Source organism: Pongo abelii, chromosome 12, assembly GCF_028885655.2.
Source record: "Pongo abelii isolate AG06213 chromosome 12, NHGRI_mPonAbe1-v2.0_pri, whole genome shotgun sequence".
Taxonomy (NCBI): Eukaryota; Metazoa; Chordata; class Mammalia; order Primates; family Hominidae; genus Pongo; species Pongo abelii.
This window is the reverse complement of record NC_071997.2, coordinates 109,688,729-109,704,550: the sequence shown is the minus strand read 5'-3', so window position 1 is coordinate 109,704,550 and position 15,822 is coordinate 109,688,729. Positions and strand designations below refer to the sequence as shown.

The window sequence follows — 15,822 nt, the reverse complement described above, 5'->3', positions numbered from 1 at the left end:
GATTGAGGAAATTCCTTCTATTCCTAGATTATTGAATATTTTATGAAATTGTGCTAATTTTGTCAAATGTTTTCCTGAAATTATTAAGATAACTACGTGGTTTGTCTTTTATTCTATTGATATGGTGTATTATATTAATCGGTTTTCATATGTTGAGCCAACCTTGCATTCTTCAGATAAATCCCATTTGGTCATGGTATATAATCCATTCTATATGTTGCTGGACCAGGTCTTTCAGTATTTCAGTGAGGATTTTGCCTCTGTATTCATAAGGAATGTTCATTGGTAGTTTTATTTTTTTTGTGATGTCTTTGTCTGGTTTTGATATCAAGATAATACTGGCCTAATAGGATGACTTGAGAAACGTTCCCTTACCTTTTCTGGAAAAGTTTGTAAAGAATTAGTATGACTTCTTCTCACCAGTGAAGCAATTTGGGCCAGGACTTTTCTTTGTAGTTTTGTATGTACTATTTCAATCTCTTTGCTTGTTAGAAGTCTGTTCACATTTTCTATTTCTTGTTGAGTCAATTTGATAATATGTGTCCAAGAATTTGTCCATTTTATTAAAATTATTTAATATCTAAATTGCTATGCAAACGTGCATAGTGTTCTAATTCTTTTGATTTTTGTAAGGTCAGTAGCAATGTCCCCTCCTTCATGCTTGATTTTAATAATTTGAGTCTTTCCTTTTTCTTGGTCAGTTTAGCTAAAGATTTGTCAATTTTCTTGATATTTTCAAAGAAATAGCTTTTGCTTTTGCTTACGTTCTCTATTGTTTTTATATTCTCTATTTCATTAATTTCTGTTATTTTTATTTTCTTCCTTGTGTCTGCTGTAGGTTTGGTGTGCTCCTTTTTTTCACTGTTTTAAGATGAAAGGTTAGGTTATTGATTTGAGATCTTCTTCTTTAATACAATTTTTTAAAGCTACACATTTTCCTCTAAACACTGCTTTAAGATTTTTTATGTGTGTTTTCACTTTCCTTCATCTCAAAATATTTTCCAATTTCTCTTTTGATTTTTTTGACCCATTGTTTATTTAGAAGTGGATTGTTCAATTTCTCTATATTTATGATATTTTGCTGTTATTATTTCATTCTATTGTGATCAGAGAGCATACTTTCTATAATTCTAATTCTTTTAAATGTATCAAGTCTTATTCATGGCTTACCATATGGTCTATCCTAGAGAACGTTCTATGTTCATCTGAGAATAATTTGTATTTGCCTCTTTTGGGGTGGAGTATTCTATAGAGGTCTGTTAGGACTACTTGATTTATAGTATTGTTCAAGTCTTATCTTTTCTTGTTAATCTTCTGCCTAGTTGTTCTATCCATCATTGAAGCAGAATATTAAAGCCTCCAACTACTGTTTTTTGTATTGCCTACTGTCACTGCAATTCTGACAGTTTTTGCTTCAAGTACTTGGAGGCACTGTTAGTTGTATATATGGTAATTGTTATATCATCATAATAGATAAACACTCCTCTTATCATTATAAAATCTTCCTGTTTATGTCTATTAACTTGATTTCTGCTTTTTGTCTATTTTGTCTGAAGTTAGTACTGCCACTCCTGGTTTCTTATGTTGATGTTCACATGATAGATCCTTTCCTATCCTTTTCCATTCAGCCTATTTGTATCTTTGAATTTAAAATGTTTACTCTGTAGACATCATATAGTTGAATCATGGTTTTTGTTTTTAGCCCAATTTGACAATCTCTACCTTTTGATTGGGTTGTTTAATCTGTTTACATTTAATGCTATTATTGTTATACTTGAATTCATGGCTGCCATTATAACTTTTGTTTTCTATATGTCTCTAACTTTTTGTTTCTCTATTCCTCCTTTACTGCTTTCTTTTGCATTAATCAAATACTTTCCACTGTAACATTTTAATTCCTTTAATAATTTTTTACCATATTTTGGAAGTTATTTTCTTTCCTTAAATTGTGTATTTTTAATTTTTGTGGATACATAGGAGCTGTATATATATATGGGGCACCTGACATATTTTGATACAGTCATGCAATGTGTAATATTCATATCAGGATAAATGGAGTATCCATCACTGCAAGCATTTATCCTTTGTGTTACAAATAATCCAATTATACTCTTTTAGTTATTTAAAAATGCGACATTAAATTATTATTGACTATTGTCACCCTGTTGTGCTATCAACTACTAGATCTTACTCATTCTTTCTACTTTTTTGTACCCTGGAGTTATTTTCTTAGTGGTTGCTTTAGAGCTTACCATATTCATATCAATTTATCAGAATATACTTCAGACTTATACTAATTTAGTTCCAGTGAGACAAAACAATATTACTCCTATATAGCCCTATTCATTCACTCCTCCCCCTTTTGTGGTATTCCTGATGTGCATATTACATCTAGATATATAATACACAGTTATTGTATTACATCATTATACAAAAATACGTAGTTATAATTACCTTATATAACTTTGACTCTTAAAGAAGATAAGAGAACAAAGGATAACAAGTATTTATTTATGGAGTGTGTTGTATTAGCCTTCTTCTTTTTTTTTTTTTTTTTGAGACGGAGTCTCGCTCTGTCGCCCTTATTTGCCATTTCTGGTTCTTTCTTCCTGTGAACTCAAGTTACTCTCTAGCGCCATTTCCTTTTTCCAATACAGCTTTGCTCCCACATATCTGTTTTGTACTTGTATTGCCAAATACGTTACCTTTCTATATGTAATAGGTCTGATAATACAATTATATGCACAGTTTAACACAACTGCTTCCTAAATCAGCTAAGGAAAAAGAAATATGATTTTATACTTTATTTTATAGTTGCATAATTATCTTTACTCTTGGTTGTTGTTGTTTCCATGTACATTCAAATTATTGTTTGGGATCACTTGCTTTTACCTGAAGAACTTCCTCAGTATTTCTTGTAAAGCAGGTCTGTTAGCAACAAATTCTCTCAGCTTTTGTTTATCAGGGAATGTTTTTCTTTTATCTTCATTTTCAAAAGACTGTTGTGTTTGCTATAAGATTGTTGGTTGACAGGTTTATTTCTCTAGCACTTTAACTATGTCATTCCATTCATTGTCTTTGATGGAAGAAAGTTAATTGATAATCTCATTGAGGTCCCCTTGTATGTGATGAGTACTTTTCTCTTGTTGCTGTCAAGATTTTTTTGTGTGTTGTTGGTCTTTCGGTATTTTTACTATGATATGTCTAAGAGTGGATTTCTTTGTGTTTATTATATTTGGAATTTATTGAGGCTCTTAGGTGTATAGATGAATGGCTTTCATCAAATTTCAGAGGTTTTCAGCCATGATTTTTCAAATATTTATTCTGCTATCTTTTTTCTGTTTTCTTCCTGGTACTCCAGTTACACATATGTGTCCACTATTTCTCTGAGGCTCTGTTTATTTTTCTTCATTTTTTCACTTAATTCTTTAGACTGCGTAATCTTTGTTGATCTATCTTCAAGTTCTCTGATTCTTTGTCAGCTCAAATATACAATTAAGCCCTTCTGGTAAATTTTTAATTTCAGTTACCATACTTTCACCTTCACAATATCTATTTTCTATCATTTCTATCTCTTTGTCATTATTCTCTATTTTATGAAACATCATTATGCCTTCCTTCCTTTGCCGCTGTAAGCATAGTTTCCTACGGTTCTTTGAACATGCTTATAATAGTTGCTTTGAAGTATTTGTCTGCTAAGTCTGACATCTAGGCCCTTCACAGTTTCTATGACCTGCCTTTTTTCCATGTATCAGTCACACTCTTCTATTTCTTTTCATCTCATAATTTTTTATTGAAAACTGGACATTTTAGATGATATATTCTAACAATTCTGCATGCTGATCCCTTGCTCTGTGGCTTGATGTTGATGATGTTGTTGTTTGCCTGTTTATTTTAGTGCCTTGACTAGGTTATTTTAGTGGTCTGTTTCCCCTAAGGATGCAGCCTCTGATGTCACCACTTAGAGGGGGCATCCTTGGGCATGTATACTGTCACCCTGAGATGGCAGTGGTTTTATTAGTGCTGTCTTTGACTGTCTCTTTCCCTGATATCTCTGTTGTCTGGCTCCATTTATATCATGCCCAGCTATTAGCCCCCACTAATTGCTGGCTAATTGTTCTATTATGTTTTATAGTACCCTGAGGCATAAATTGCTCCAGAGTCGGATGCAATTAAATTTAGGTCCCTTTGCAGGGGTAATCTTTGAGGCCAGCCTTTGAAGAAACTATCTGTTAGCTGTCTCTTTCCATAATTCCCTCCAGTAAATTTCTAGATGGTCTGAGGTTAAGCTTGTTGCTTTCATGGAGCAACCAGTCCCCTCTTAACCGCATGTCACCAAAATCCCCATTGTTTCTAAGAGCACTCTTAGGTTTGTACTTTCTTACATGGTGGTAAAAATAAAGCCCCTAAGCCTTGGGAGAGCTTCAGTGCTTTTTGATCTTGTGCCCTGCCTCTCCCCTTAGGTAACAAATCTGCAGCACTGCTCTAGAACTGAGGGTCAGGGACAGAGAACTACTTCTCTCAGAGTCATACACCTGCTTTGCGAGTTTTATGCATGTCACCTTGGGGTGGTATGGCAGCCTCCGGTCTTTGTGGTTTACCTCTCCTTGCATAGAGACTTTTACCCAAGCTAGGGTGAGGTGATGGGGCCTTCTATTCCTGGCTGCCATGCCTGGGGTAGATCTTCTGCCCTATTAGTATGGCATAGGTGGAGGAAGACAGCCCCAGATCTCTCAGCCATTCTTAGACCCTCTGATACACAGAGATGTGGTGAGGATGTAAAATGCTGGTGGCCTGCCCCTACTCCTTGGAGACAGTGGAGCCCTCCACTGGAAGTTGAGTGAAGAGGGAGTCCTTTACTCTTGATTGTACCTGCCCAATGTGGAAATTCCCTCATTGTGAGCTGAGAGAGCAGGAAGGGAGGAAGCAAATTGTGGATCAAATGCCATGGACTCCTGTCCTTACCAAGATGCAGTAAACTTTCTTGAATAAATATTTCTTCATCTGCTGTATGGCCCAAAGACAATGCTCAGTGACTTTAAAAAATTTTAATGTATATAATTTTCACCAGTTGTGGTTGTTTCACTGGGGAGAGGGCCTGTGAACACTTCCATTCCAGAAATGATGCCCCATAAGTCATTCTTAGCTTCCTAGAAATGCATGGCTGACAGGCACTGAGGGCTACTGGTTGCAACTGAATCCTGGGCCATTGAGAACAGAAACAAGATAAGGAAAGGGAGAGGTAAATAGAGGATGTGTGGGAAAGAGAAGAGAGGGTAATGAGGTCTGTCTCACCATGCCTCTGACAATAGAGCAACAACAAATAAAAATTAATCTTGTTTCATCTAGGACAACATTGGACACAATCTTGAGGTGTGCAAACTTAGTATTTGGCAACCCCGCCTTCCATCTGTGAATGTCTCATACCTGGTATCCTCCAGGTGAGGGTAGTCTCACTCAGGACTTTTATCTCTCTCACCTGTTCCTTTTTCAGCTCTTTGTTTAATTTCTAGAGGAAGTTACCAGCCCTTAATTCACACCAAAATACATGTCATTGGCTGGGAGCTGCTTAATATGAGATCTTGCTAGAGGAATTTGCTTTTTAAAAGGGAAAACCCTATTCATCCTAAAGGCATGATCCCCTAACTGAGGAACTTGAGGCTACATCACTAGATCAGCCCAGGTTATATGAAGCCAGAGAGAAGGGGGATCTTGTAGAACTTTAACTAAGGCTGCTTCACATATTTCTGAGGCCTCTAGAGCCAAACATTCTTGCTAAAAAAAAATTCTGACATGTCCACAGATCTGAGGAGGCACACTGTCTCAGTAAGCACAGCTGCTCTCCATTTGGTTAATGATAGCCCATCTCAAATTTGGTGTGTGCAAACAAAAGAGCCAGCAGGCCCAGCTCCACGGAGCTTGCCCACAGAGGCCTCTGAGCTGCAGGCTGACACAGGATCTCTGGTAGAAACAGAACGATCTGTGTTGCATCTGATGTGATAAGGCTGGTCTGTGTCAGGTGAAGGCCAGGTATAGACTTTGGCTTATACAGTCATGCACTGCACAATGACATTTCAATGTCTGACAGCATGTATGACAGTGGTTCCATGATCTTATAAGACCATGTTTTAACTGTACCTTTTCTACGTGCAGATATGAAAATACCTACCATTGTGTTACAATTGCCTACAGTATTAAATACAGTCACATGCAGTACAGGTATTCAGTCTAGGAGCAATGAGCTCTACCGTAAAGCCTAGGTGTGTGGCAGGCTATTCCATCTAGGTCTATGTAAGAACATTCTACGATGTTTTCACAATGACAAAATTATCCAGTGGCGCATTTCTCAGAACATACCCATGTCATTTAGTGACACATGACTGTGGTACGATGTGGCAGGATTTGGTGGCAGACAGGCCAGTGAAGGGATCCTAGAAAGATACCAAAGGCTGTGCCAGTAACAATGCAAATGCAGGAGTAGAAAGGAGGAAAAAAGCATTGGAGGAAGATGCAGGCTACAGACCCTCAAGCCTAGGACAAATCTGTTCAATCTTTGTCATTCTATGTGGTTTTCTTAGGCACCTCTCTGTTATCTCAAAAGTCAGCCCAATTTTCAGTCAATCCAATATTGACTTACTCTTTAATCCCATATTTGAAAGAAAACTTTTTCTCTCTGAAAGTCCATTAAGTCACTGTCCCTGAGAAGCCTTCCTGAATCTTTTTGGCATTTGGTCTTCTCTGTCTTCTTGGCTCCCATTGCCCTCCATATAAACTCAAATGGTCAAGAGCCAACTGAAAAAGCCATCCCACCAGAGATCCACCCCACAGTAGATGCTTCCATTCCTGTCCTCCTGCTTGAATCTGGTCAGCTGGCTATGATCTGGTACTTCAAATCCCTCCCATTAATGGGGTCCGATACACTCTCATCTCTGATCCAAAGAATTTCACTAAAATCTATTGAGAGCAATAAGTAGGGAGCAACCTCTGGAGACCAAGCCACTGAAATGACCATTCTATCTGTTTCACAAGTGACCTCCATGATGGCAGAGGTTTTCATCTACCTTGTTTACTGCTGTCTCCCTAAGGCCCAGCACAATCCTGGTTCACAGTAGGTGCTCAAATAGGAATTGATTGAATAAACAAGGCTGTTCTTGCACAAAGAGGGGTGACTTCTGGGCTGCCACATTTCATACAAAGGACAACTCACATCCATCTTCAATAGACTCAGCTGCTTAGAGATACCTGGAGCTGGTTTAATTCCTTGCCAAAGCTCCTCCCCAAATTCAACCACTCTCTGAAGGTGCTTTATACTTACACATTCTAATCATTTCTATACACTGTCTGAATATGCCCAGGTCAATGAGACAGCTGAGCTGCCATGGTCTATTTTAGGGTCTACCTCACAATCACTACCGCCACTCAACTAAAACCAGCATGGAAACTACTTTTTATATTTGAAAGAATATAAGGGGCTATTGTGTCAGTTATAGGACCAGGCGCTGACAAACCAAACACCCAACTGCAGGTCTGTGTTAGTCCATTTTCACACTGTTGATAAAGACATACCCAAGACTGTGCAATTTATAAAAGAGAGGAGTTTAATGGACCTACATTTCCACATGGTTGTGGAGGCCTCACAATCATGACAGAGGGCAAGCAGGAGAAAGTCACATCTTACATGGATGGCAGCAGGCAAAAAGAGAGAGAGAGAGAGCTTGTGCAGGGAAACTCCCATTTTTAAAACCATCAGATCTCGTGGGACTTATTCACTATCACAAGAACAGCATAGGGAAGACCCACCCTCATGATTTAATTATCTCCTACCGGGTCCCTCGCACAACACATGAGAATTATGGGAGCTACAAGATGAGATTTGGGTGAGGACTCAGAGCCAAATCATATCATTCCACCCGACCCTTCCCAAATCTCACATCTCCACATTTCAAAACCAATCATGTCTTCCCAACAGTCCCCCTAAGCCTTAACTCGTTTCAGCATTAACTCAAAAGTCCACAGTCCAAAGTCTCATCTGAAACAAGGCAAGTCCCTTCCATCTATAAGCCTGTAAAATCAAAAGCAAATAAAGTTACTTCCTACATACAATGGGAATAACAGGAATTGTGTAAATACAGCCATTCTGAATAGGAGAAATTGGCTAAAACAGAAGGGCTACAGGCCCCATGCAAGTTCGAAATCCAGTGGGGCAGTCAAATCTTAAAGCTCCAAAATGATCTCCTTTGACTCTATGTCTTGTATCTGAGTCATGCTGATGCAAGAAGTGGGTTCCCATCATCTTGGGCGGCTCTGCCCCTGTGGCTTTGCAGGGCATAGCCTCCCTCCTGGCTGCTTTCACAGGCTAGCATTGAGTGTCTGCAGCTTTTCCAGGCAAATGGTGCAAGCTGTCAGTGGATCTACCATTCTGGGGTCTGGAAGACGGTGATGGCCCTCTTCTCACAGCTCTACTAGGCAGTGCCCCAGTAGGGACTCTGTGTGGGGGCTCTGATCCCACTGCCCTAGCAGAAGTTCTCCATGAGGGTCCTGCCCCTGTAGCAAACTTCTGCCTGGGCATCCAGGAATTTCCATACATCCTCCGAAATCTAGGTGGAAGTTCCCAAACCTCAATTCTTGACTTCTGTGCACCTGTGGGCTCAACACCACTAGGAAGCTGCCAAGGCTTTGGGCTTACACTCTCTGAAGCCACAGCCCAAGCTGTACCTTGGCCCCTTTTAGTCACAGCCAGAGCAGCTGAGATGCAGGACACCAAGTCCCTAGACTGAACATAGCAGAGAGACCCTGGTCCCAGCCCACAAAACCATTTTTTTCTCCTAGGTCTCCAGGTCTGTGATGTGAAGGGCTGCCACAGAGGTCTCTGACATGCCCTGGAGATATTTTTCCCATTGTCTTCATGATTAACATTTGGGTCCTTGTTACTTATGCAAAGTTCTGCAGCTGGCTCAATTTTTCCTCAGAAAATGTGATTTTTTTTTATTGTATTGTCAGGCTGCAAATTTTCTGAATTTTTATGCTCTGTTTCCCTTTTAAAACTGAATGCCTTTGATAACACCCAAGTCACCTCTCGAATGCTTTGCTGTCTAGAGATTTCTTACTCCAGATACCTTAAGTCATCTCTCTCAAGTTCAAAGTTCCACAAATCTCTAGGGCAGGGGCAAAATGCTGCCAGTCTCTTTGCTAAAACATAACAAGAGTTCTGGTTTTCAACAAGTTCCTCATCTCCATCTGAGTCCACCTCAGCCTGGACCTTATTGTCCATATCATTATCAGCATTTTGGTCAAAGCCATTAAACAAGTCTCTAGGAAGTTCAAAACTTTTCCACATTTTCCTGCCTTCTTCTGAGCTCTCCAAACTGTTCAAGCCTCTGCCTGTTACCCAGTTCCAAAGTCACTTCCACATTTTGGGGTACCTTTTTAGTAGCACTCCACTCCCAGTACCAATTTGCTGTATTAGTCCATTTTCACACTGCTGATAAAGACACCCAAGACTGGGCAATTTACAAAAGAGAGGGGTTTAATGGACTTACAGTTCCACATGGTTGGGGAGGCCTCACAATCAAAGCAGAAGGCAAGGAGAAGCAAGTCACATCTTACATGGATGGCAGCAGGCAAAGAGAAAGAGAGCTTGTGAAGGGATACCAGTTTTTAAAACTATCAGATCTCATGAGTCTATTCACTATCACAAGAACAGTAGAGGAAAGACCTGCCCCCATGATTCAATTATCTCCCTCTGGGTTTCTCCCATAACATGTGGTAATTATGGGAGTTACAAGATGAGATTTGGATGGGGACACAGAGCCAAACCATATCAAGGTTGAAGCTGACTTTCATATATTCTTGCCTGAGGCTCCACATGATGTGCATATATGCGTCTTGTGTGCATGTGCATATGCATGTTGAGAGAGGGAGGAGAGCGGAGAGGAAAGAAGAGGAGGAGAGAGGAGGGGAGATATTATGGTTAATATTGAGTGTCAACTTGATTGGATTGAAGGATTCAAAGTATTGTTCCTGGGTGTGTCTGTGAGGGTGATGCCAAAGGAGATTAACATTTGAGTCAGTGGACTGGGAGAGGCAGACCCAACCTCAGTCTGGGTGGGCACCATCTAATCAGCCGCCAGTGTGGCTAGAATAAAGCACACAGGAGAAGATGGAAGAGCAGATTTGCTGAGCCTTCTGGGCTTCATCTTTCTCCCACACTGAATGCTTTCAGCCTTAAAACGTCAGACTCCAAGTTCTTCAGCTTTTGGATTCTTGGACTTATGCCAGTGGTTTGCCAGGGGCTCTCAGGCCTTTGGCCACAAACCGAAGGCTGCACTGTCAGCTTCCCTACTTTTGAGACTTGGACTGGCTTCCTTGCTCCTCAGCTTGCAAGTGGCCTACTGTGGGACTTCACCTTGTGATCCTGTGAGTCAGTACTCCTTAATAAACTCCTTTACATATATACATCTATCTTATTAGTTCTGTCCCTCTAGAGAGCTCTGACTAACACAAGAAGGCAGAGGAGAGGAGAGCAGAGGGGAGGGGAGGAGGAGAGGGGAGGGGAGAGGATGGGGGGGAGAGGAAAGAGGAGAAGAGAAAGAGGAAAGAGGAGAGAAAACAGGAAATGGAGTAAAGGATCCCCTCATATCCCACAGAACTTCCCTTAACCTCATGGCTCCTCAGCCCACTCACCTGCATAGAATCCTGTTTCATCAGCATCAGAAGGTGAAGATTGAAATCATACAGGCTCAATTTCTTTATGTATTCAGTGATAGCAGCTCCCAGATGAGAAACCTAAACAGAAGTGAAATATTAATTCTCCCACAAGTACAGGTGTCTCTTGGCACAAATTTAGCATGAACACCATCACCAGATGCACCCCCATTGCTGAGGATCCGAGGTCTTTGGTCCAGGTTTGGATGCCGGATCCTAAGAAGACATGGCTGAATCTGTAAATAGAAAATCACAAATCAAGAGATTATTATCCAAAATTTGGATGACTAGGTGGGTTCATTTTGTATACCTGGAATTCTCACAGGACAATTTCATTAAAAAGAATAGCAACTATGGTGTTACTGTTGACTGCTGTCAATTTTTTTTATTATAAAAACAGATCAAGACCTGATTATTCATCCAGAGTGATAAATAAATAAATATATATATATATATATATATATATATATATAAAACTTCGAATGATACCCCTTCACTCACACCACAAGGCCCAAAGTCTGCAGCCTGGCACTCAAAGATACCAAGATAAATCTCTAACCTACCTTCCCAGTCTCATCTCTCAATACTTGTACATAATGTTTCTTCCACTTCAAAGTACTTGGTATTTTTTCATGATCAATCCCCTATGATTTCCTACTGCCTTGTGGTTCACACCATATCTTTCAGCTAGAGACCCACTTCCTTTCCATTTGTCCATGACCAAGTTATACCCCTGCCTCAAGGCCCATCTCAAATGCAACCTCCTTTCTGAAGACATCTCCTTTCAGCCCCCAAGACAGCAATATCTCACTCCTCCTGTAAACCCCATATGTAGACAGTAACTCATCAAACTTGATAGTATAAATAATAAAAACTTACAGTAAACTCATCTAACAAATATTAAATCCCAATTATTTGCCAGACACAATATTAAATACTTAATATTTATTGATCCACTTAATTAATGATTTTCATATATGTTTTGTGTTCCCCAATGCCTGATGGCAGTCTTTAGTCTAAATAATATTTCTCTGCTATAATCCTTAACATTATGCCTAGATACAGTAAATTATCAATAAATGCTTATTGAGTATAAATGAATTAATGTACAGTATGTGAATATATAAATGAATAAATGAAGCAAAAGGATCCCTGTTTAGAGGCACAATTTCCAAGACCATTAGGCTGAGCTTCTGGATTTCTATGCATATTATCTGAGTTCTTTTCCATTCTCAATAAGATTCCAGAGTCTCATATAGCAAATCACAACAAGCAGCTATGATGTGTGGATGGTGAGCCTTTTGCATAGGATCATGAAGAGGACTCCTAGCATTTAATTCTCTAAATTACACTCACCCCTTCAACAAACCAGAAAACAGTATAGCAATCTTTTATCCTTTCTTCCCTGGCCCACTCTCCCTAGCTCTAGCACCCAGAACGTTTATGTTTTTCTGTCCCACAGTAAGTGATGAACTAATTCAAACATACACAGTTGTACAAGAGAATAAATCCTCTTCCAAGGGTGCTATAAGTCTTTGAGGTCAATGCTTAATGCAAAGGAATGGAGTGATTTCAAACATCAACAACGAGAAAAGAAAGTATAACCAGAATTATTGCATGGCTAGTCCCTGTCCAACTTTCTACATACATTATCTCATGTAATTTTTACAGTAATTTTATTAATTATAGTGATGATAATGTAGCACTTACTGTATGCCATATACTCTCCTAAGAATTTTTCATATAATATCTCACTTAAGGCTCCCATCAACATTTTGAATAAAGTACCCCTTTCACCTTCTTAAAAGATGAGGAAACAGCCATAGAAAATTTAAGTAACTTGTCCAAGATCCCAAAGTAAAGAGTAGAGCCAGAATGTAAACTCAACTTAGAGTACACTCTACATCTTCTCAGGGTAGTAGTTTCCCAAACATATCTGTACAGCAGAAGTTGGTTCTTAGAAAGTTTACCAGGCACAAAGTCATGTACCTAGGAAACATAAAGACTGGAATTCAAATCTTAATATTTTTATTTCGACGTGAATGCTTTTTAGTAAAACTTATTTCAGCTCAGGTGTTCATTTAGGGCAGCAAAGGTGTCCTGTATAGGGCTTCTCAACTCATAAGACCATTCCTGAGAATAAAAGTAATCATTTTGTGTGCTACTAAAACTTCCCCAGGCAGGGTTTTGCTTCATGCATCCCTGCCCCTAATCTCCTCTATCCATGGTGCTGAATTTAAAGATCAGCATAGCTGGCCTAAAGAAAGAACTGACAAAATAATCTGAATCTCTATGGTAAAGGATCTTAAATACTTCTCTGCACCTGGCCATTGAGAACCAGTGAAATCTTTTCCAAACCTCCCGCTTTAAGCCCAGAATCTCTTTTCCGTCTTCCAAGATCATTAAGTTGAGAAAGGTAAAATAAGTGAGGCTTACGATTAACAAGGATTGTTCAAACCAATATCTTTTCAACTTCATAATTACAAAGATTATGTTATCTGAAAATAAATCAACGAAAGGAGAGCAAGAGAAAGTCTATCTCATAAACATCAATGCAGATCTAACAAAAGTTCAAACAAAAAAAGGAATCAGAGACTAGAGACCCTGAAGCAGGTTCGAAGCTACAGCACTGGGCCAACGGAGGGTGCTGAGGCTAGTGCTGAGAACAAAGGCTTGAGACAGAGAATGTCTTTATATCTGGTGCTGAATTGATTTTCAAGCCATAAAAATGTTAGTTAAGGTAACACTGACATGAAGTAGGGCAGGGTGGGGGGGAAAAAAGTTGGAAAAAGCAACTGCAATTTCAGGCTTATGAGAAATGGAATTAAAGTTAAGAAAAGGAAGGCAATCTATTGTTGTCCAGAAACTGGCAAACAAAACAGCCACTGCATCATTATAGTGGCAACGACCTGCTGTGTTCATTTGTCTCTGAGCTGTCTGACCTAGGAGCTGGATGATTTATCTCCTTTCCACAGCTTCATCTGGGCCAGGCCAAGAGGATAACTTGGAGAAAAGGGTGGAGGTGTGGGGGTGGTGACACTCAAGCACCAAGCCAATGAACTCCATATGTCTTGTACTAGAGGGCATGCTCATAAATCAACCAATATCACACACTTATTTCACACCTACTATAAACAAATCTCTGTGCTAGAAGGCCTCTGGTCATACAAAGATTGAAAAGGGCAGAGCCATTGGCCTTGAAGAGCTTACAATCTAGTGGAAAATACTAAGCATGAAGAAAACTAATTAAAAGGGTATGCTAGATGATGGCTACAGAGAGCAAGAACTATCAGAATACAGAGGAGGACTGTTTACTTTCTTTGTCAGGTAAGGCTTCTGAGAGCAGGCAACACCTTGATTGAGCTTAAATAATAGGATATGCAGTCAGAAAAAAATGGGAGTAAGTGTTGCAGGATGATAATTCAATTAACAAAGCCTCAGAAGCAGGAGTGGGTCAATTATGTTTTGGTGAGAGCAATATTTGGTGGAGGATATCTACAAGGTAGATAGTCTCCAAGCTCTCCATATTCAGGGAGAGAGTTGAGGCAGCACGGAATGCTCAAGGATCTGTACATCACTTTTCAAAAAGTTGAATGACTTCCAATATAAAAAAAATAGATTTCTAGATTTCTGGCCACAGTGGTACATGCTTCTAAGGTAAAGAGAAACATCCAGATCAAGCATTCTTTTGCCCTATGAGGCCCTGAAAAAGTTGTCTATCTATATATTTAACCAGGATAGCATTTCTCCCTCAAGTGAGCCTACGCCCATCCTGGTAAATAAGAAAATGTGGTAATGAAGATCAACTCTGGCAAGAAAAATTGAGCATTTGTAAGGATTTTTCGAAGTTAGACAAGTAACATGTTGTTTACCTGTCCTGGATTCAGTGACCTCATTGCAGAACCTGCCAATCCAACTACACATCACATCCTTATTACAAGTTAGACTACGTCATAGAGCAGCCACTACAACACAACAATTTACAAAGTCAGAAAACAGATAAGAGAGAGGAAAGAAGGCTGAGGAATGCTCAAAGTACAAGGAAGAGAACACCTTATTTCTAACTCTAAACATATTTCCAAAACATATCTAATTTTTAATTCTAGCTTATAGAAGGACTGCAGGGAAGAAAGTCAAGATGAAAATTAAGATGACACATCTCAGAGCCAGTGGTTTTAAAATAACAGTCTTGTTTGCTTTACAACAAAAAGGACTTGGATGTAGGGAGGAGAAGGCAGGAGGAAACAAGTACTTTGGTGTTGCAGACATGTCTGCTACAGAGGACCCATCCCGAGGAAAGACCAAAGAGTAGTATGTCTTCAGGCAGATAGAACTAAAATAAACAAAAGCAAATAAAAAGATCTCCAGCAATCTGATACTATTCGACTAACAGAAATTCTAGAGAAAAAATACAAACTTCACTCAGAAAAGAGCACATCTGGACATAGACTAAGACCTATCTGATGTGCACCACTGAGAACATGTTCTGGAATCTGCTCAGTGGTCACGCAATTCCAATGGCTGAAGCAGTCACATGTGTGGAGCATTCAGATAAGTCATCACACGTGAGGACTTCAACTCTAAGATTCCCTGGTCCCTTGACTTCAGCCGGCTGAAGTTCAGATAAGCCAGCAGCTGGGATAACTGCAAATCCCACTGTTGCTCCCAAGAAATGTCTCAGTATGCTATTTAAGCATGAAGGCTCTGAAGTCATACTTCCTGAGTTCAAATCCCACCTTAGCCAGTATTACTTGCTCTCTTTGTCCTTAGGCAAATTGCCTCCAATTTCTCAACTATAAAACAGAGATGTTAATAACATCAACATCATGAGGCTCTTGTGATTTTTATGTAAAACAAGACATAGTTTATCTCAGACCTAATAAATACAGAAAAAATATTTGGTTTTATTTCACATAGTTATAGGTGGTAACAATAACTCAATTATTCAACAAATATTTAAGAATTGGGAATCCAGTTGCTCCGTGAATGCAAATACAGAGAAACCAAAGCAAAGATCTCAGATTTATTAGAGTCTGGTGTACAATATAGATAAGTAAATAATAGTAAACTAATACATGCAGGTGGCAATGAAACATTTCAGAGGCACAATGATGCATC

At 39.3% G+C, this 15,822-nt stretch overlaps 1 long non-coding RNA gene across 1 annotated transcript in view; it reads right to left on the bottom strand.

Annotated features, from left to right (window-relative positions):
* The window catches only part of LOC129057741 (uncharacterized), a 180,905-nt gene that overhangs the window by 61,861 nt on the left and 103,222 nt on the right, over nt 1–15,822 (bottom strand). Inside the window, exon 2 of the long non-coding RNA XR_008522481.1 lies at nt 10,684–10,785. This is a non-coding gene — a long non-coding RNA (uncharacterized LOC129057741). The remainder of the gene's footprint in view (nt 1–10,683; nt 10,786–15,822) is intronic.